Source organism: Apium graveolens, chromosome 3 (assembly GCF_009905375.1).
Source record: "Apium graveolens cultivar Ventura chromosome 3, ASM990537v1, whole genome shotgun sequence".
NCBI classification, from domain to species: domain Eukaryota; kingdom Viridiplantae; phylum Streptophyta; class Magnoliopsida; order Apiales; family Apiaceae; genus Apium; species Apium graveolens.
The window spans coordinates 48,224,520-48,246,268 of record NC_133649.1 but is presented as its reverse complement, the minus strand read 5'-3'; the positions used below and the strand labels follow the sequence as shown (position 1 = coordinate 48,246,268).

At 37.5% G+C, this 21,749-nt stretch overlaps 1 long non-coding RNA gene across 1 annotated transcript; it reads right to left on the bottom strand.

Annotated features, from left to right (window-relative positions):
- Window positions 1–1,430: 1,430 nt before the first annotated feature.
- Window positions 1,431–2,772, bottom strand: LOC141710704 (uncharacterized). The gene is made up of 3 exons (XR_012571017.1): window positions 2,624–2,772; window positions 2,425–2,502; window positions 1,431–1,565 (listed from the first exon to the last, which is right to left on the bottom strand). It is a non-coding gene; the product is annotated as an uncharacterized LOC141710704 (long non-coding RNA).
- Window positions 2,773–21,749: the final 18,977 nt, after the last annotated feature.

Below are 21,749 nucleotides of genomic sequence, written 5' to 3'. Positions count from 1 at the left end.
CCTTATCGGTAGATTTCTCAAATGGATTTGATATATATTCATCAATATCCTTGTTTAAAACTCAGCCTTATCGGCTCTATGTTGTATATTTCACAACAGTTTTTCCAAAATGGAAGAAAGGGACTATACTGGAATAAACCACGTACCGGTGATCAGCCGAGTACGAAATTGTCTCTACTAGTAGAAGGAATACAAACCTAGCCGCCTTTGGGCTCATCAAGACACTACACGGTGGTTGCCCATTGCCGTGCAAGTCCGAAAGTCAAAGGTCACATAGACCATATAACCGTATAATGCGCCACTCCGCGCTTGCATAATGCGCCACTCCGCACCTGGTCACTGCCCGATACCACTCCGTGCCGGGCAGGCCACATTCCAGTCCCAAAACAATTATATCTTTTGCTCAAAATCCTTTTTCGAAGGAATAGGTCGTTAAAAGTTGACCTTTAAATAAGATGATTTATTCATCACTTTTAACTCAATTGATCTTTGGGAGTTGTCAGAGTTTTGAATTTAAAATCATTTTCAAATCCCTATCTGTAGTAGGGTGACACATATATTACTCACTTGTTCTTTATTGAACGAGGAAGCAAAACTCTTATGCTTCTAGACTAAGTTCCCTAAGGTTTTGATACGTTTCAAATGATTAATTTCTTTCAAGAGTTTTGAATAATTTAGAAAGTACCTTTGGGAACCATGTCTATTTTTAAATAAGTTTTTAGAAGTCCGAAGATATTAAATATCTAAGGTCTCATAATAATTTAAGAGGGATTCAATGAATTGATAAAATCTTATAAATAAAACATCTTTGTATAAGGTTCAATGAATTGATAAAAACCTTATATATAAAATATCTCTGAATATGGTTCAATGAATTGATAAAATCTTAAGTACAAAGTATTTCTAATTAAGGTTCAATGAATTAATAAAAAAAATCTTAAATACAAAATATCTCTGAATAAGGTCCAATGAATGGAGACACCTTAATCAAATAATCAAAACAGGATTTGGTATCCTATAATTGCTCTTTGAATAGTTAAATCTTTATTAAATAACGTGAAATGATTTATAAATTATTCAGTATATTTTTAAATACTTTTTGGATATTTAATAATCCCTTAAGTATCGCTTTATAAAATAATCAACCGAGTAAGGGTGTCCCTTAAATGAATAAACCAATATTTCTCGAAGTTTAAGTCAAAATCTCAATCGTTCGCTTGATATATAAATTACGCGAACGTACTTTGTTTATCGAAATAGAAATCTTTCGCGTTCGGCTCTCTCCGAAATTAAACCGTTATTAAAATATTTCCGACTCCCATTATCCTATATTATATTTGAAATACGTTTTAATTTCTCATACTCGTGTAAAACAAAATTTGTTTTCGTAAATAATCGCATAATTCGTATGCATTGATATCATAGAGAAACATATATATTTGAACTGTAAATCATGCCATCAATATCACAACAGTATATATATAGCATGGATAGTATGAGATAGGGTTTCGAAAACTTGCCTCGAGTAATCGAAGTGGTATGGTCTCTGGTGTTTGGTTGGCGATCTATAAACAAGAACCAACGGTCTAAGTTAGTACGCGATTAACGTCTCGCTCTTATTAAGCAACTTTTGCAACTACTCAAGTATAACGAATCTCCGATCGTCACATTCTCAACACATATATTCTCACTTTATAACATGGTCGAGTTTGGAAATCGATCGTTCGCTTTAGAAAGTCCATTTCGAGTTTTAAGCTCGAACGTGAGAAAACGCGCGTCAAAACTAGGTTTTTATGCATTTCTCGCTTGCGCTCGCTTTACCAAAATATTTTTATAAAATCGAAACATTAATATTTTCTCAAAATTCTTTTTGGACAGTCTTCTCTACTGTCATATCCATTTTTCATAATTTTTTCAGAATCTCGAAATAATTTTAAGTCCTTCAAAATCACCATGCAAGTGGACTTAAGTGCAGTTGGCTAATCGCAGAAATGTTTTACACTAAAACGACCATAACTCCTAAACCGTAAATCTCCTCATGATGATCTACACATGTATAGAAACTAAAAAACAAGATATATCTGGTCATAGCCAGTGGTTTTCAAATTTTAACCATTTTCATGGCCGAATGTCCTGCAGAAAACAGATCAAGTGTAAGAATGCCCAAACTCAATTTCTACTACTTGATCTTAACACAATCACTACCTATAACCATCATAAACACAAGTACTTCTCAAGATCCACCCACATACACCTTATATGCTCTATATAGTACCACATACATGGATTAAAACTCAACATCTCAAGCCTTTAGCAAGAACATAATCAATACAAATTCAAACAAACACAATCCTTTGGATCTTAACACTACAACAAACATAACTCTTAAATCCAACCATAAACTTAAAGGGTTGAAACTTATACCTTCTTGGACACTAGAAAGGTTAGTGCTAGGATTATTGAGGCTTGGTTTGCTTAGAAAACACTTAGAAGGGCTAGCTCCTTAAGAAACAAAACCAAGAAACAAGTTAGAATTTCGGAGTTACATTTCAGCACCTCATTCAAACATTTTTATAAAATTGAAACAAATTAATTTGAGGCTGAAATTTGGTACGACGCTTACCCATGATATAGAGAAGCTATGATAAAAATTTCATGATATCTGAATGAGTATATTTTGAGTTATGAATTTTTCTTTCTCCCTTGCTCAGAAAATCCGAACTGCTGGAATGAAAAATGAGAGAGCTTTAAGTGAGGGAAAAGGGGTTGTTTTCTTTTGTGGCTAAAGTGTGGGAGTGTATAATGAATATATGGGATGTATGCAGCAGATTTGACAATAATTTGGCAAAGGTATGGGTTGGTTTGATTGTGTGGTGAAGTGAGAAAAGGGAGAAGTATGGCTTGTGTACTTGTTTGTCTCCCATCACTATTCAACACTATTCCACTAACTATTCTAGTTAGCTTCTAATCATCTAGTTACACTCCTAACTACTAGTTAGGACTTGGTTATGCATGGCCAACTTGCATGGGATTTAATTTCTCATTCGTTTATTTATCGTAAACGCAATCGTCGTTCCATTCCGATAGTTTCCACGTATAACGACTTGTTTCGTAGCGATTTCTTTTATCGCTTATAATCCTATAACCAATTCCATTCCTTCTCTTGATCATAGAAACACCTTGATATATTATTTATTTCACGTAGTATTCCCGGTTCTATGCCATTCTTTACGGATACGAAAACACGTAGTATAATTGTGAATCTTCGAATTTCGTTGGCTTTTACATTCACTTATTTTCCTCGATAAGCAAGAATATGATCTCGGATTCTTAAAATTCCACTATTCATTTTATGATGATCCCCATACGTATTACTTAATTGGCTCAAGTTACTATTCACAGAAGTTTTAAAATATTACAAAAATCAGGGTTCTTACAAATAACTCAGAGTTCTGTAATGAATGTTGACTTATCGATAACTCTGAGTTCTCTAGTGAAGAATTGACTTGTCGATATCTCTGGGTTCTCTAGTAGCTTTCCTGAGTTCTCTATAAGTCATTTTGGAGTTCTCGAATGACTTCTCTATAACACTAAATCTGTGACTTGTAGAGATCTTGACTTAGAACATTTTTCCCAAAACAGATTTATTCAACTCCAAGCTTCTTCATAATTCTTCCGAGGCATGATCTTCTTGATCTTCTTCCAGATATAATTCTTAGGCTTGATACTGTTTAAAGAAAAAGACTCCAGTCTACTCTTTTGATATTTTTACATACTTTAAATGTTACAAGTACAAAATGCAAATTAAGATTACAATACAACTTATTTAGGATTGTTAATTTGACTTAGTCTTGTTAAAGTACATGCATGTCTTGCATAAAAATCTCCCCCAATTTGTAAGAAGATTGCTTAACACAAATTCATGCTTGTTAACAAGACTAACCCCAAGTTAAAATGGAAAATAAGACTAATATAAAAATTGACATAATTACAACAATTGTACATTAGATGATTTTGAGTTTGAGTATTTACAAGCATTATATAAAGATTGGAACTTATGATTATGCTCTAATGAGGTCTTTTAAATATACAATAATTTCAAGTTCCTCTATGATTGGAGTCCATGTTAGAGCTTCTATCAGTTTGAGTCTGTCTTGCTTTGGATAACCATCTAACATTTCAATTCTAAATCTTGAAAATGAGCCAGCTTTTACATTTAGAAATCTTCCATCTTTGGAGATTCTTATCATCCCTTTTGCTTTAAGTTCTTCTGATCTTTTGATATACATTTCAGTCTCATCATCATACTTTCTCCTTTTCTCCTCATATTCTGCTTCACTCCTTCCTATCCTTTCCTCCCTTGCAATCAACCATTCAGCTAGAACTGATCTCCATGCTCTTTTAGCAGTATCCTTGTCCTTCAACAAACTTATCACTCTTGATTTCTGTTGGAGAGAGAGTGTCCATCAAATTGCTGCCTAGAAAAGTGAAGGACCCATCTTGAACGTAGATTCTTACTTCCTTTAGAGTAATAACCCGGACTCTAACTATTTGATCAGCCAGTTGTTGAATGTAGTTTTCATCTGAACTACACCAGTTTAAGGGTAGAAAATTATTCTGCTTGAAACAATTCCAGATGGCCCTTTCAGTAACTTCAACTTTTTCAGTAGTCTTAGATTTCTTAGGTTTTCTCCCAACAGACTTGAAATGAGTTTTGTGTGATGGTTTGACAGAAGGTAAGGTTGAGATTTTCTTAAGAGATGTTTGGTTTGTGGTGATTGGAATTTTCAGAAAAGAATTTGCAGTTTGCTTGTATAGGAATTTAGGCTTAGAGGTTTGAGGTGGTTTGATGTTTGAGATTGTTGACCTTGAAGATTGAGCTAAAGGTTGAGCTAGTTGTGTTTGGATTTTTAGGGTTTGTTGTGGTTCTGAGCCATCATGTCTTTGTTTGCTCCTTCTTTCACCTCTCCTCTTACTTTCAGCATCCTTCTTCTCATCCTCCTTCCTCTCTCCACCCTTACTTCCATTTGCCTTATTAGATTGACTTGGATTTGAGCCAGAAGGTTTTTGATCATCTTTCTTCTGCTCATCATCATCCAAATTATCCCTGTTGATTTGAGTTTTGTTCAAGTTGGCTTCAGCATCCCTTAGATATCTCCCCAATAGCTTAATCATCTCTTCATCTTCAAAAGACTTATTCTTCTTTACCTTTAAAGCAGTTTCCAGAGCCATTATTAGCATCTTGTTGGCCAAGACACATTGTTTAGGGATTTGGAAGTGTTTGAAGTATTTGGTGGTAGGACATGTGTATGCCACTCCCTTGCTTGGCTGTAGGTATGCTTCTGGAAATGCAGCCACTTGAGCATTTTTCAGTTCAGCTAGCAATAGAATGTCTTCATGGATCACAACTCTGACTTTGTTTATCAAAATATCCAACTTAGATGCCCTCCTTGAGATAAGATAGTTAAGGGACACCTGCATACACCTATCTACCCCAGAGTCATTTATGTTGACCACTATCCTCTTCTCCTGAAAATTGTCCATAGTCACCAAAATCACCCTTAATGAATTTATTATCCTATTCAAGGCCTTTTTGTAGGTGAAGAGGTTATTGTTGAGAGAAGCCCTTAGAGCCTTGAGCAATTCATCAAATTTCCTACTCAGACTTGGTCCTCCAGCAACCATAATGAGCCTCTCCATACCAATATCTACTTCTTGAACAAAGCTCTTTTCAGTACCTTGGACATTTTGATTAGATGATCTTGATCTTGCTAGCCTAGATTCTATCTCCCCCTTAGTCTTGTTGGCCTCACAGCTTCAGGAAGTGCATGCAATGGAATATTAAGTTTACCCATGATGGCTCCCAAAGCAACTGAATTTTGCATTTGTAGGTGCTTGTGGGAATTCACCAAGGCTTGGATGTCTGCGTATTGACTCTTCACCAGTGTAGTGAGAGCATGCACTTGAGCTTTGAGTTGGTTATTTGAAGCTTGAAAAGTGGAGATTTGGCTTTGAAGTTCTTGAACTTGAAGATTGGTTGATGTAGAGGCAGATGGATGTAAGCTTGAGGAGGTAGAGGGTCCAAATGTGTCAGTGATAGCTTGCTTGATACCTTTTATAAGCAGTGCAGATGGCTCATATCTTGATTGGTGGAGCTAGTATAACTTGATCTTGGCATCATTTGAATGACTGATTTGCTGTTGGAGCACTGTATGAAGAGAAATGAAGGATTGTTTAAGATTTTTGAGTTCCTTTTCAATGAGAGTAAGATATATCCTTGACATTTGATCAGCAAAATGCTTGGACTTGGAGGTGATCTGTACTTGAGATGGGATAATCCCATCCATTTTGTCCTTCAAAAGCTTCCTTATCTTGTCTTCATGACTAGTCAACTTGAGTTCTAGGGCTTTACCAAACAGGTGAAAAGCCTTAAGTTGAGCTTTATAGACCTCAGTGACTGCATCATAGACATCCTATAGAGTCAAGACCTTGGCATTGCTCCCAAGAATAGTGACATATTCATCTCTAAACCTGGCCAAGACTTGATCCATCTCCAATACAAAGTCTTGAGAGAGCCATGCATCCACATTTCCATCCTGTTCTTCATCATTCACAATCTTCTCCTTCTATTTTTAACATCTTCATTGTATGTGAGCATGATGGCTTGATAGTCTTGATTGCTCATATCAGAAGTGAGTAGATGCTGTGAGATATTTTCCAAACCAGAAATCTGCTCAACTAGAAGATCATCTACAGATGTAGGTTGAGAGCCAGATTCTTGCAGCCATTGAGATAGAATGTGTGGTTGTTGAGGTTGTGAAGTTGATAGTTGAGCTGTTGAGGGATCATAACCACCTGTGACTGAAGTCACGGTTTTACTCACAGATTGCTCTGTGTATATGACAGTGTGTTGTCCTCCACTTGTAGTGGGAACCTCCAATTGAATTGGAGGGGATTTGACTGGGTTACTGTCATGTACACCAGCCTCAAACCCTTGTGCTTCTTGCAAAGCACTGTCACTTGAATGTGATAAACTTGCCTCCCCCATAACAGGATCATTGGCAATTGTACTCCTAGCATCAACTACTAATGCAATATATGCTAGAGTTTTGAGGAGAGTTGTTCCTACATGAGGAACCTCCAATTAAATTGGAGAGAATTTAGATAGCTCCCCCTCAGGAGTACTACCCTCAAACCTAACAGCCTGTGAAGGCTGATTTGCACATGAAGGTGCATTTGTGACATTCATGGGGTCTTCAGTAAAAACTGATGAATCCCCCTGGTTTTGATGGTGTCATCAAGGTCTACCCCAACTAGTAGCCTCTCACCATCTGATTGTAGTGTCTGGGTGGTGAGCAAGGTTTCTTGAACCAAGTCACTTGATTTAGCTTGCACTTGAGAGTTGAATTCAAGTGCTGTAGGTGGAGAAGAAATATGTGAGATTAGAAGCTGTTGTTCAGAAGTGAGTGTTGGCAGATCCCCCTGAATGGATGAGGGAGTTTCAAAAGATGTGCCCTCACTATGTGTGACATCCTTATTTCTCTTACCATACACTTGGATTTGATCAAGTGCAGGCTGTGCAGACTCTATACAAGATGTATTGGGGTGAATGCTCTTTTCAATGGACACACCCTGTTGAGAGGATGTATCTAGAGTCTGTTTGATCCCCATATTTTCAACTGCATTCTTTTAGGAGGATACAGAGGTGGCTTGAGTGGTCAACTCATATTTCTTACTCTTCTTTGATCTCTTGACCAATGGTGACTCAGCTTTTGTTTGGTCCTCACCACTCTCAGTCAAAACAGTTAAAGTTACCTTCTTTCTCTTTCTTTTACTCACCTCATCCTTTTGAGAAGATGAGGTGGTTGGTTTCCTAGCTGCTAATGGTTGGTTTGAAGAAGTGGTTTCAGCTTGGGAAGGTCCCTGTGGGTATTCCTGTGTTTATACTTCCACAGGTTCAGGAACCATAGTTGTACTAGATTGTGTATTGGATCTCGTGTCAGACATTGGGTAAGGGTAAGTCCTAAACCTCTCCAACATGAATGGAGTGATTTTCAAACTTACATTCACCTTGTTCTTTGTAGTAAGTGAACCAAATATTATTTTAGACACTTGCTTACAATTTCCTATTTTAGTGCTATCTATACCATTCAACAAATGTAAACCTGCTACTTTATGATTTAAAGTGGACATAATGAATCTAGGAAATAAAGTTTCCTTACCTCTAGAAGACATGGGCATGGTCAACCTGGTTGCAAGTTCTTCCAGGATCAATAGACCAACATTCAAGTGTCTATTGTGGGCTATTGAATACACCAACTTCTGCACCACACTTGAAATGTTGTCATACCCTGTCTTCCAGCATGTGAAGGCCCTTACCACAGAATCAAACACAAAGGACCATTCCTTCCTTAAATTGGTCATATTTAGGCTTGACAAGTTGATTCTTCCACCATAGTTGATGAAGTCCATAAACACAGTCAGTTCATCAGAAGTGGGCACCTCCACTAAGTTTGCAGTTGGAAGACCCAAGGCTATGTTCACATCTTGCTCATTAAACTCAATTCATTGGCCTCCAACTGAGCAAGTTACCACCAGAGATACAGAGTTATCATTCATAACAGTCCCTACCACAACTGTTGTCCAAAACTCATGCAGCACATCCAAGTACAACACTGGGTTAGCAGTTAAAGCTCCTGCAAGGTAAGATTCAGACAGAAATTTTAAAAACCCCTTGAAACTATCAGGGGCTTGGTTAGCATCAGTAAAAGCTAGGTAGTTTGTTCCTTTCTCTGGGATAGTTGCTCAAACAATATTGAGTGCCCTTGTTGATTAGTAAGTGTGAATGGGTAAGAAAAATTAGTGAAAAATGAGTGAAAACAAGAGAGAAATCGGTTTTGGATTGAAAAGCTAGGTCACTTGGGATCTCCAAAATTGTAAGTCTGTATATGTATCGAGATGTCTGGGTATTTATAGAAAAAGCAAATGACTTTTCGAGAAGTCAAAAATAAACGTTTAGAGTATACTTATCGAGAGGTCAATTTAAGAAGTGAGAACATATCGATAAGTCATTTTATTAATTCTTGTAGATAACTAAAAATTTAACTTATCGAGACATCAAATAAATACCCAGTTTGTCCAAAATGGACTGAATTAATTACAACTTTTATTTGAATAAATCAAAATAAACTCAGAATAAAATTGCCAAAAGTATTTTACCAAAATAATTTATTAAATTAAATTATTTCAGTTCTGAGTTATTGATAAGCCTAAAATTATACTTGTAGAGAACTATGTGAATTAAAACTACTAGAGAACTTTACTAGGACTTATCGATAAGTCATAATAAAGCTTAACGAGAAGTCACTCGAGAAGTCAGTGAATTGACTTATCGAGAACTCACTCGAGAAGTCTTAAAATGACTTGTCGATAAGTCATTTAGACTTATCAAGAACTCAGTTCTCTATATACTTTTGATCAATCTAATTCTGCCTTGTGTTAATTTTACATATTAAAGATATAAATTAACAACAGAGCAGTTTACCTGGAATTTGAAATATTCCAAGTTAAATTTTGAATTTCGAAAAATAAATATGCAGAGATTTCTGAAATATTTATAATTCATATTTAAGTTAATTTCCAATTAAATCAAATAAATGTTAATTTATTAGAAATTAATCTGCTGCAAAATATTAGCTAAGTTCTTGCCTTAAGATGAAGAATTAAGCATTCCAATTTCACCTACAAGTCTAGTGAAAGTTGCTTCATCCAAAGGTTTAGTAAAAATTTCAGCTAATTATTTTTTTGTTGGGACAAAAATGAGCTCAATGGTACCATTTGTAGCATGTTCTTTAATAAAATGGTACCTTACATCAATGTGCTTTGTTCTAGAATGATTAACTGGATTAGCTACTTTAGATATAGCACTAGTATTGTCACACATGATAGGAATTTTGTGTAATATTAGGCCATAATCCATTAACCGATTTCTAATCCAAAGCACTTGAGCACAACAATTTCCTACAGCTATGTATTCAGCCTCTGCTGTAGAAGTTGATATAAATTGTTATTTCTTGCTCTACCTGGATACAAGTCTTTGTCCAAGTAATTGACAGCTTCCACTAGTACTCTTTCTGTCAATCCTGCATCCAGCAAAATCTACATCTCTGTAGCCAACAGCTTCAAAACCAGTTCCCTTAGAATACTATAATCCCAAGTTTGGAGTCCCCTTCAAGTATCTAAAAATCCTATTTACAACCATCAAATGTGATTCTTTTGGATTGGCTTGAAATCTTGCACATAGACATGTTACAAACATGATGTCTGATCTACTTGTAGTTAAGTAAAGCAATGATCCAATCATCCCTTTATAGCTTGAAATATCTACACTTTTGCCCTTTCTATCTTCATCCAACTTTGTTGCAGTAGACATAGGTGTAGATGCAAGTGAACAATCAACCATGCCAAACTTTTTCAATAAATCTTTAACATACTTAGTTTGGATGATGAATATTCCATCACTTCTTTGATTGACTTGTAGTCCAAGAAAGTAACTTAATTCCCCCATCATACTCATTTCATATTCACTCTGCATAAGCTTGGAAAATCTTTGGCAAAGCTTTTCATTTGTAGAACCAAAGATGATATCATCCACATAGATCTGAACTAGGATCATATATTCACCATGATTTTTGTAGAAGAGGGTCTTGTCAATAGTACCTCTAGTAAAACCATGTTTAAGTAGAAATTCTGACAATGTATCATACCAAGCTCTAGGTGCCTGCTTTAGTCCATATAGAGCCTTGAGTAACTTGTACGCAAACTCTGGAGATTCTGGATCCACAAAGCCAAGTGGCTGTTGCACATAAACCTCTTCTTCTAACTCACCATTTAGGAAGGCACTCTTGACATCCATTTGATATACTTTAAAATTTAAATGTGTAGCAAATGCTAGAAAAATCCTTATTTCTTCAAGTCTTGCAACTGGAGAAAAAGTTTCATCATAATCAATTCCTTCTTCTTGTGAGTAACCTTTTGCAACCAACCTTGCCTTGTTTCTAGTAACTATACCATTTTCATCCATCTTGTTCTTGAACACCCATTTTGTTCCAATAATGCTTCTATTCTTTGGTGCAGGAACTAACTCTCACACTTTGTTCCTTCAAACTGATTCAGCTCTTCCTGCAAGACAGATATCCCATCAGGATCCATTAGAGCTTCTTCAGTTTTCTTAGGCTCTACTTGAGACAGAAAGCATGCATGTAGGCACTCATTGGCAGTTGCACTTCTAGTTCTCACACCAGTAGTAGGATCACCAATAATTGTTTCTCTAGTGTGACTTATATCCCACTTCCTTGTGTGAGTTTGTTGACTTGTGCCTTCATCATTTTTTTCATTATTGGTATGACTAGTAGATCATTCTTCTCTTCCCCCCTGAGTTTGTGCTATCAAATTCAGGTGTTTGAGATGAGCTTCCATTCCCATAATTTTCGTGTTCAGTAGTCTCTTCATTCAACATCTGTTGTGTATTGACTTCATCTTCACCATCAGAATCACTATCAATACTGAGTTTTTCAAATGCAAGGGCTTCAACTTCATTTTTATCAAGGCATGCCAAGCCTGGACACTTGTCATCATCAAAAGTCACATCTGTGCTTTCCATAATCTTCTTTTGATCAATCACATAAATCTTATAGGCAGTTCTCTCCAATGAATATCCCGGAAAAATTGCTTCAAAGACCTTTGAGTCAAATTTTCCCACATATTCAGAGTTGTCTTTCAAAATGTAACACTTGCTTCCAAACACATGAAGATGCTTTACAGTAGGCTTTCTCTTAGACATGATTGAGTAAGGTGATTTTCCATGGGCCTTATTAATAAGATATCTGTTTTGAGTATAACATGCAGTGATAACAGCTTCCTCCCATAAACTTGTTGGCAACTTGCAGCATTGTTCTAGCAGCTTCAACTAATATTCTATTCTTTCTTTCAACTACTCCATTTTGTTGAGGTGTTCTAGCAGCTGAGAATTCTTGAACAATGCCTTTGTTTTTGCAGAATTCACTCAATATTGCATTCCTGAATTTTGTTCCATTATCACTTCTCAATCTTTTAACACAATTATAATCTTCAGCCTATTTTTCTATCTTCTTTATGTGCTCAATTATGATGTGGGGAGTCTCATCTTTAGAGTGCATAAATTCTACCCAAGTGTATCTTGAGAAATCATCCACCATCACAAGTGCATATTTGTTCCTTGAAATTGATAAGACATTCACTGGCCCAAACAAGTCCATGTGAATAAGCTGTAATGCTGCATTTATAGAATTCACGGTTTTTGACTTGTGACTTAATCTTTTCATTTTTCCTTTCTGACAAGCTTCACAGACTTCAACTTGAGCAAACTCCAGATTAGGCATGTCTCTTACTAACTCCTTTTCGACCAAGGTGTTAATTGGCTTAAAATTTAAGTGAGGCAACTTTTTATGCCATAATTTGCTTTGTTCTTCTAATGTCTTGGTGTAGAAGCAACATATTCCATCCTTATTCCTTGAGTCCAAGTCTGCAATAAATAAGCTTCCTTTCCTTGCTCCTTTCAGAGCAACTTCACCAGTTTCTCCCATAAAAGTGCATTCTTCTTTGTTGAATAAAACTTTAAAGCCTTTGTCTATAAATTGGTTAACACTGAGAAGTTTTACTTCAAGACCAGCTACCAGTGCTACATCATCAATGACAACATTTCCAGAAATAATCTTTCCATATCCCATTGTGAATCCTTTGTTGTTGTCTCCAAAGGTCACCAAAGGGCCAGCCTTCTCCTCAAATTATGATAACAGGGATTTATCACATGTCATATGCCTGGAACATCCACTATCAATGATCCATATGACCTTCTTTATTTTCCCCTGCACACAATGAGTTTTAAGTGTGTTTAGCAACCCAAGCAGTGTTGGGTACATTCTTCTTGTTAACTGATTTAGCAAAAGTAGAATGAGTAGTCTCAGATAAAATAGAATTCATTGACTGCTGTCCATTTTCCCTATCTGATGTAGACCCAATTTTTGTTTCTTTAAGGTCTACTCTATGTTTGTGGCAACTTTTCATCACTTTTAAGTTGAAAGAGATGCAATCAAACTTGTCACAGAATGAGTAGGGATCTTGTGCATCTGCTTCATTGTATTTGTATACTCCTTCAACTAGCTTACTAATAGCCTTTTTACAAAGGTGAGTTAGGTGATTCACAGAGCTACATTTTTCACATTTCTTTCTTAGAGCATCTGCAATATAAGCAAAGTTGTTGCTTTTGTTTATCCCAATTTTCCCATTTCTATTTTTCTTCTTCTTCTTTCTTGCATCATCAGTTTTGGTTTCTTTGACATGTGTCTTGGAACTTTGGTTATCCATGAGCTTCTCTTCAGCATTGAAAGATTGAGTTGCTTCTGCATCTTTCTTCTCATTGTCTTCATCAGCAATTTCTTACTTGATAATCAACTCTTCTTCACTGAAGTTAACTTCTCATGCCTTGAATATAGGTGAATTAACCTTTTTCAGGATTGTTGGAATATTTTCATTTTCTTTTGCTTTCCCTTTGTCACCTATATTTTTCTTCTTGTTGTTCAAGGCATCACAATCAAGACCAATTGCAATATTTGCACATAGCTTGTTTTCAAGACCAATTGCAATATTTGCACATAGCTTGTTTTTCTCATGGTATTGTCCAACTAACTCAGATGCATTCTTGAAGGACTTCAATTTAACTTCATTCTTTTCCAGCTTCTCCCTTAGCACTGCTTCAATTTCACTTGCATACTTGAACTTGTTCTTCAGATATGCATTTTCTTGTCTTACAGCTTCAAGCTCTTCCAACAACAATTCAACTTCTTGTTTCTCAGTTTCAAGCTTCTCATTTATCTTTGTTAGTCTGCTAACTTCTTCATTAACAACAATCATACTTGTATGAATGTGAAACATTTCTGTGCTCATCTTCTCTACAGTTTCCTTATATTAACTCACATTTAAATCAGTGGTGGTGAGAGTTGGTACCTGTGATTTTGATGAGGATGACTCTCCTTGCTCCAAGGCCATTAGTGCATAATTTCCAACTTCCTCATCGTCATCATTATCAGAATCATCCCAACTTTCTCCCTCTGCAATATAAGCTTTGCTTTGCTGTTTCTTCAGAAGAGCTTCATACTTTGTTTCCAATTCAAGATAAGCTTTGTCTTTTTTTGCTTTCTTGGGTTTCCTGCATTCTGTAGCAAAATAGCCTAGTTCATCACAATTGAAGCACCTTATCTTTGATCTGTCAACAGATCCAGTTTTGTAACCATCTTTGCTATCAGACGTGTACTTCGCTTTTCCTTTCCAGCTGCTGTCTTTGTTGAATGACTGTCCTTTACCCTTGAAGAATCTTGGCTTCTTTACTCTAATGTTAGAGAACTTTCTTTTCAGATAGACCATTGACTGATCAAGCTCATCAAGTTCATCCAGCGTGTAGAACTCATCTTCTTTCAATTCCAGAATGACTTGTTCTTGTGAATCATTGGTTCTTTGCTCACTTGTTGAGGCAACTGAAGTCTGGGATCTTGGCTCATCATTAGAGGTCTGGATTTCATTGATAATTAGAGTACTTGTACCATCTACAACATGCCCTTGACCAGCTCTTAATGATTTTCTTTGAATTATTTCTAATTCATATGTTTTTAAGATTCCATACAGAACTTCCAGAGTTATTCTGCTCAAGTCTCTCCCTTCTCTGATTGCTGAAATTTTCTGTTCCAAATGATCAGGGAGTGTAAGCAAAAATTTCAAGTTCACTTCTTTAGCTTCATAGTATTCGTCATGGAGCTGCAAGTCATTTATCAACTTATTGAACCTTTTAAACATATCAGTGATACTTTCTTTTGGCTTAACCATGAAACCCTCATAGTGTGAAATCAGTATCCTTCTTTAATTAAATCTAACTTCCTCAGTTCCCTCATAGAGTATTTCAATCTTTTCCCAGATCTGCTTGGCAGTGTCACAGTTGACAATGTTGTTGTAAATTACATTGTCAAGTGACTCTATTAATATCAGCTGTAAACCACTATCCAAGAAAACTTTCTCTTTTTCTGGTTTAGTATACTCAGAAGGATATTTTAGAGCATAATGAGCTGGAATGACCATATCACCATCTGTAGATTCCTCAACTCTAACCATAGGAGTGAAGGGCCCATTTTTGAGAATCTGAATATAGAGTGGATTGACCATCTTGATAAACATCAACATTTTCTTTTTCCAAAGAGTGTAGTCAGCTTTGTCAAAGGTAGGAATTTTGATGCTACTGATCTTCTGTGTATTCATTCTTCCAAGATCTTGAATCTGTTTACTTTCAGATTTTGCTCTGATACCACTTGTTAGGTAATGAATTACACACAGAGGGGGGGGGGTGAATGTGTTTTTGTGTTTTTATGCTTCTCTTGAACTATTTATGGTTTAAACAAAGTAAATCAAATCTTGTAGTAAGATGTGTTATAACAGAAATTAAACATGCAACTATGAATAACACAGATCTTTCAAAATTCACTTAATTTTATATAAAAATTTAGAAAGTTTTGCTATAAAATTTCTAGCCTCTGTGTTACTAAAGAGCTTAGCTTCTTTCTTGAGAGAATACAAGAATTCCTGATCTAATTGCTACTTTTAACTTTATATCATAGTTAACTACTAGTTTACACAGTGTACAATAAGAGATGCTAGTTACTTTAGTAAACTGTCACTTATCATTTCCATTTTAGGAAAAGTAAATCTTCCATTTCTGGGATAACATATCTTTGCATACTGTGTTAATCTTGATCTTCCTTTGTCAGTTAATCTTTACCCTTGATCTTGCACACTCTTCAAGCTGCTTTTTGTAGACTTGTCAATCCAACTGGTTGGATAGTTTGTTGATTGATAATCTTGGATATTGAACGAGTATGTAATTTGTACTTTGAGATTTTACCTCGAGATCTTCAGTTAGGCATATATAGATCTTGACATCTCGATAAGTATAATGACTTATCGAGATCTTTAATACTCCATAGTTGATTTGACTTGTAGAGGTATCTGAGTTCTCTATAAGAGAATTTAGCTTATCGAGATCTCTAATCTTCATATCTTCACTTTGACTTATCGATATCTCTGAGTTCTCTAGTGACTTATTGACTTATCGATAACTCATAATTCTCTAGTCAAATTTGACTTGTCGATAACTCAGAGTTCTTTAGTGAATTTTAGCTTGTCCATATCTCTGAGTTCTCTAGTGAAATTTAACTTATCGATAACTTAGAGTTCTCTAATGAATGTTGACTTGTCATTAACTCTGAGTTCTCTAGTGAAGAATTGACTTGTCGATATCTCTGAGTTCTCTAGTAGCTTTCCTGCGTTCTCTATAAGTCATTCTGGAGTTCTCGAATGACTTCTCTATAACACTAAATCTGTGACTTGTAGAGATCTTGACTTAGAACATTTTTCCCAAAATAGATTTATTCAACTCCAAGCTTTTTCATAATTCTTCCGAGGCATGATCTTCTTGATCTTCTTCTAGATAGAATTCTTAGGCTTGATACTATTTTAAGAAAAAGACTTCGGTCTGCTCTTTTGATATTTTTACAAACTTTAAATGTTACAAGTACAAAATACAAACTAAGATTATAATACAACTTACTTAGGGTTGTCAATTTGAATTAGTCTTGTTAAAGTACAGGCATGTCTTGTACAACAACCCAAAAGATTTACAAGGATTCACTAAGCCAGAAATGGAAAGTTTTAGAAATAACTTAAAGTAGATTTTAGTACATCTTATTACATGCTGTGTAAACCTGTGTTCACTAATCTATAAAGTGAACACTGGTCCTTTATTTTTACATGTAACAAACATATCTAAATTTTTACATGTCTCAGTATCCGAAGCGCCTTTGTGACCATTCAACTTCCGAAGCGCCGAAGATTAGGTTTTGTGTATTGAGCCTTTCATGGGCCGAAAAGATTGGATTTCTCTCAAGCATTCATATTCGGCCGAAATCCAGGGACATGTTAAAGGTCCACCTTCTTCCAGCCCATAATGAGGTGTTTGGGCCGATGACCAAGGAAGCTGGGCTGACCGAGAGAATATCAGCTTATTTGGGAAAACAGTAACGCCATTCAGGTTATATATATGATGGAATTTAGACTATCTCGTATTCCAATTACTCACCTAAAACCAGTCAACTTATTCTCACACCAGAAATGAATCGGGGAAACACCCCACGCATTCTTTTCCTTGCAGGTCGAAGTCAATTTATCGGGAGAAAGACCGGGCGAAGCAGATAACTGGTTCTAATACTTTCCATCATTTGAATGTTTTGATGCCGGGGCAGACATGAATATTTGTATTCTTTATAGTACTCGTATGCTTTTATATAGATATAAATTGCAAACCCAATGGACTCGCCCCAAGGTTAAGTGCGACCGAGCCCAGATTATTTAAGCTCATATCTACTCCTTCCCGAGGAGGTACTGGTATAGATTGAAGATTTGTGAGAGAAGAGCGTACCTCAGTTTGGAATTTCAGTTGTTCACTCCTCATAATATTGATGAGTGACTCGTTATACTCCCTGTTGTGATTAATTCGCCACTCAAGCTATCTTGTCATAGATTCAATTTCAGCCCCTAGTTGTTTAATTGTTATCCCTTGCCCCTCCATCAACACTCCTGTGAAAGAATGACGCATTTCCTCCATAGCAATCTCTACCGCCTTCGACACCAGCTCCTTCATAGACTCCTCCATCCCTGCGAGTTTCTCTTCTACCAGATCTAGTCGTTGCACCGTCGGAGGTCCCATCAGAATAAAGCACTCTGATACCAATTTGCAATAACTCAGATGCTAATCGATGAATCACACAGTATAACCGAATAATCAGATGCACTAATAATATGAAAGTAGTAATTTAGGTTTATACAATATGATAAGCTATTGGACTTTCGAGATGCCAATTCTCTCCGGCTAAACACTTGTAAAATAATTTAATCGATACTCTAAACCTTACGCCCAGTTCCCTTTTGTTACTCCAGTTCCACAAGACTATTCTACCCCTTGATAGGGAATAAATAAATCCTGATTATGTGGTTAATGTTACACATGACTTGGGACATGGATCCCAATAAGAAGATGTATGACATTCAGACCAAAAAGGTTAACACATTGATCATGCCTGATGGACCAGATCAGGCCTGATGAAACAAAGAAGGCCCAAAACCCTGAATATTAATTATTTTTTTAATTAATTAATATGGGAGAAAATAGCTATTAAGATAAGTCCTAGTGGAGATATAAATCCTTGTAGATTATCCTCCAAGGAACCTGGTGGGATAAGGAATCAGCTTCCTACTTTCTAGGACTCCAAAGTCCATTCTAATTCTGAAACTTGATCACCAAGTCTCATAACCCAAGTCCAATTCAAGGACTCCAAACATCTATATAAGGGGTCTCACCCCACAAATCAGAACTACGTTTTTTGACTTGATCCTTGGCAATCAACAAGGTACGTAGGCATCTTGTTAAGGCATATCGAGTCACGAAACACAAGGGCAGTCAAATCGAGCCTTGAAGCTCTTGTTCCTTAGTGATAAATACAGCAGTTATATACCTTAATTTTTAATCCATAACATTTGGCGCCGTCTGTGGGAAAGCACAACAACAACCATGGTGAGAACACGGAGAATAATTAGATCCCTTGAAGGAGAAACACCCGCGGGGACAACCCAAGGGATTTTATCAACTGTGGAGGTGCCTCCTCATTCAACCTATGCCACCACCCAAGGAGGAGCCCAGGTAGGGGCAACTGAACCTCAGCCACAAGGGACGATTCCCTCGGCTACTCAAGGGACGAATTCCTAACTTCAACAACTACATACACCTGTGAATTCTCGACCCATTGGGTACGAATATTCAACTATTGTAACCACTAACCCCCCTTATGGGATGCCCCTTTACCCCGAGGTTGGAGGAAGTGGACATGCTGAACGGAGTGAAGCACGAGGACGATCGCCCCTACATACGAGGTTTGGCTCCTATCCCTGAGAATCAGGAATTTTCTGGTCCTTATACTGAGAGAGACTCCGAATCTTCGGATGATGAAGTGGCCCCAAGAAGGAGATGTGCTGGCAAAGAGCCGATGGCTGATGGTAGCCAACGTCCTAGGAGCACCCAAGGGACGAATCCCCAAGAAGTGCAGGAAAGGATCAAGGCTCACGAGGCTGAGATTCAAAGGCTGAAGCGCAACTTGGAGGCACACCAAACCACCAGACCCCCACTACCTCCTAGGGGGATAAATTCTCCTCCTATCATAGACCTGGATGGTCCAATACAGAGAAGGGCTGTTGTCCCAAGGGCTGATCCAAGCAATCTCCTTCCCCTTGGAGATCCTGACGATCCTACTCCGCCATTCACTGAAGAGATAATGAATGCCCATATCTCAAGGAAGTTCAAGATGCCCACTATCAAAGCTTATGATGGCACGGGATATCCCGCTAATCATGTTAGGATATTCTCCAATGCACTGTTATTGCAGCCCGTGAATGACGCTATCAAGTGTCGGGCCTTTCCTCAAACCCTGTCAGGTATGGCTTAAAGATGGTATAGTCGTTTGCCCCCGAACCCTATTGGGTCCTTCAGAAAATTAAGTCAGGCTTTTTATTAAGCAGTTCATCAGCGTGAGAGTGCATGAGAAAAGTTCGGCATCCCTCATGAGCATTGTACAGGGAGCGAAGGAATCCTTGAGAGAATTTGTTTCACAAAGGAGGCTTGAAAAGTCCCGAACCTTGATGACAAGGTAGCCATGATGGCACTGCAACAGGGAACTAGGGATGAATTCTTCAAGATGTCCTTGGCCAAACGCCCCCCGAAAGCATGTTGCAGCTCCAAGATAGGGCCGAGAAGTACATCAAGGTGGAAGAGAGCATGAGGAAGACCGTAGTGAGTAATGAGCCCGCTGGAGGCAAGAAGTGGAAAACTGACCTGGAATAAATCGCTAAGGACAAGTATCCTAGAACTGAGCAAAACCCTGATTCAACCCCCAAGAAGGGAGGACCTGGGCAAAAGTTCACTAAATACGCTAAGCTGAATGCTCCCAGAAGCCAGATCTTAATGGAAATCGAGAAAGATCGAGATATTCGTTGGCCTGAACCTTTGAAGGCTGATCCTGCCAAGCTAGATAAGAGCAAGTATTGCAGATTTCAGAAAGATGTTGGTCATGACACCGATGAGTGTAGACAACTAAAAGATGAAATTGAGTTCCTCATTCGAAAAGGAAGATTGAACAAATACACTGGAGAATGAGGGGTTAGGAATAACAATGGAAGAAAGAACTTTGAAGATCGTAGGAGGGACCAAGACGATCAAGGGCGGAATCCCCATCCTAGAGGACCGGTTATAAATGCAATTTTTGGAGGGCCGCGACCTCGAGGGCCTGTGATAAACACAATTTTTGGAGGATCAACTGTTGCTGGATTATCCAAGAACTCCAGGAAAGCATATACTAGAGAGGTTATGCATATTATTGGAGAAGCCCCGAAGAGGGCCAGGAGAGGAGTAACAATGGCTTTTGATGATTCTGACCTAGAGGGTATGAAATTTCCTCATAACGACCCGCTGGTCATAACACCGATAATAGGAAATAGCCCGATGAAGAGGGTCCTCGTAGATAATGGTGCTTCAGTGGATATCTTGCTCCATGACCCCTTTTTAAGGATGGGTTATAATGATTCTCAATTAACCCCGACGGATATGCCGATATATGGATTTGCTGGAGTAGAGTGCCCCGTGGAAGGGATAATCAAGTTGCCAACAACCGTATGTCAGGAACCAAGGCAAGCAACACAGATGTTAGACTTTGTGGTGGTGAAGGCTAGTTCGACTTACAACGCTATAATGGGAAGAACAGGGATACATGCATTTAAGGCAGTCCCTTCTTCCTACCATTCAGTAATGAAGTTTCCCACCCAGAATGGGATTGGAGAAGAAAGAGGAGATCAAAAAATGGCTAGAAGTTGTTATGTGGCCTCACTGAGGGCAGATGAAGTCGGGGGGCAGGTTCTGCCTATTGAAGATCTGGATATTCGAGAGAATGATGAGAAAAGAGGGAAGCCAGCAGAAGACTTGGTCTCGATTCCTTTATCTCCCGAGGATCCTGAGAAGGTGACTTTCGTTGGAGCCACAATAGAGGAGCCCCTTAGAGGGAAGTTGGTGAAATTTTTGCAAGAAAATAGTGATGTGTTTGCATGGTCAGCAGCTGATATGCCAGGCATAGACCCAGAATTGATTACTCACAAGCTAAATGTGGATCCAAATCGAAAGACAATGAAGCAAAAGAAAAGAAGTTTTGCCCCAGAGAGGCAAGAAGCTATAAAACAGGAAGTAGAGAAGCTCTTAGAGGTTGGTTTCATCGAGGAGATACAATTTCCAGAATGGTTAGAAAATCCTGTAATGGTGAAGAAAACCAATAGAAAATGGAGGATGTGTGTGGACTTCACTGATCTGAATGACGCATGCCCTAAGGACTGTTTCCCGTTACCAAGGATAGATACTTTGATAGATGCCACTGCTGGACATGAGATGCTGAGCTTCATGGATGGATTTAGTGAATACAATCAGATCAAGATGCACAAGAACGAAATCCCAAAGGTATCATTCATCACTGACTTTGGTGTTTATTGTTATCTTGTTATGGCATTTGGTCTCAAGAATGCAG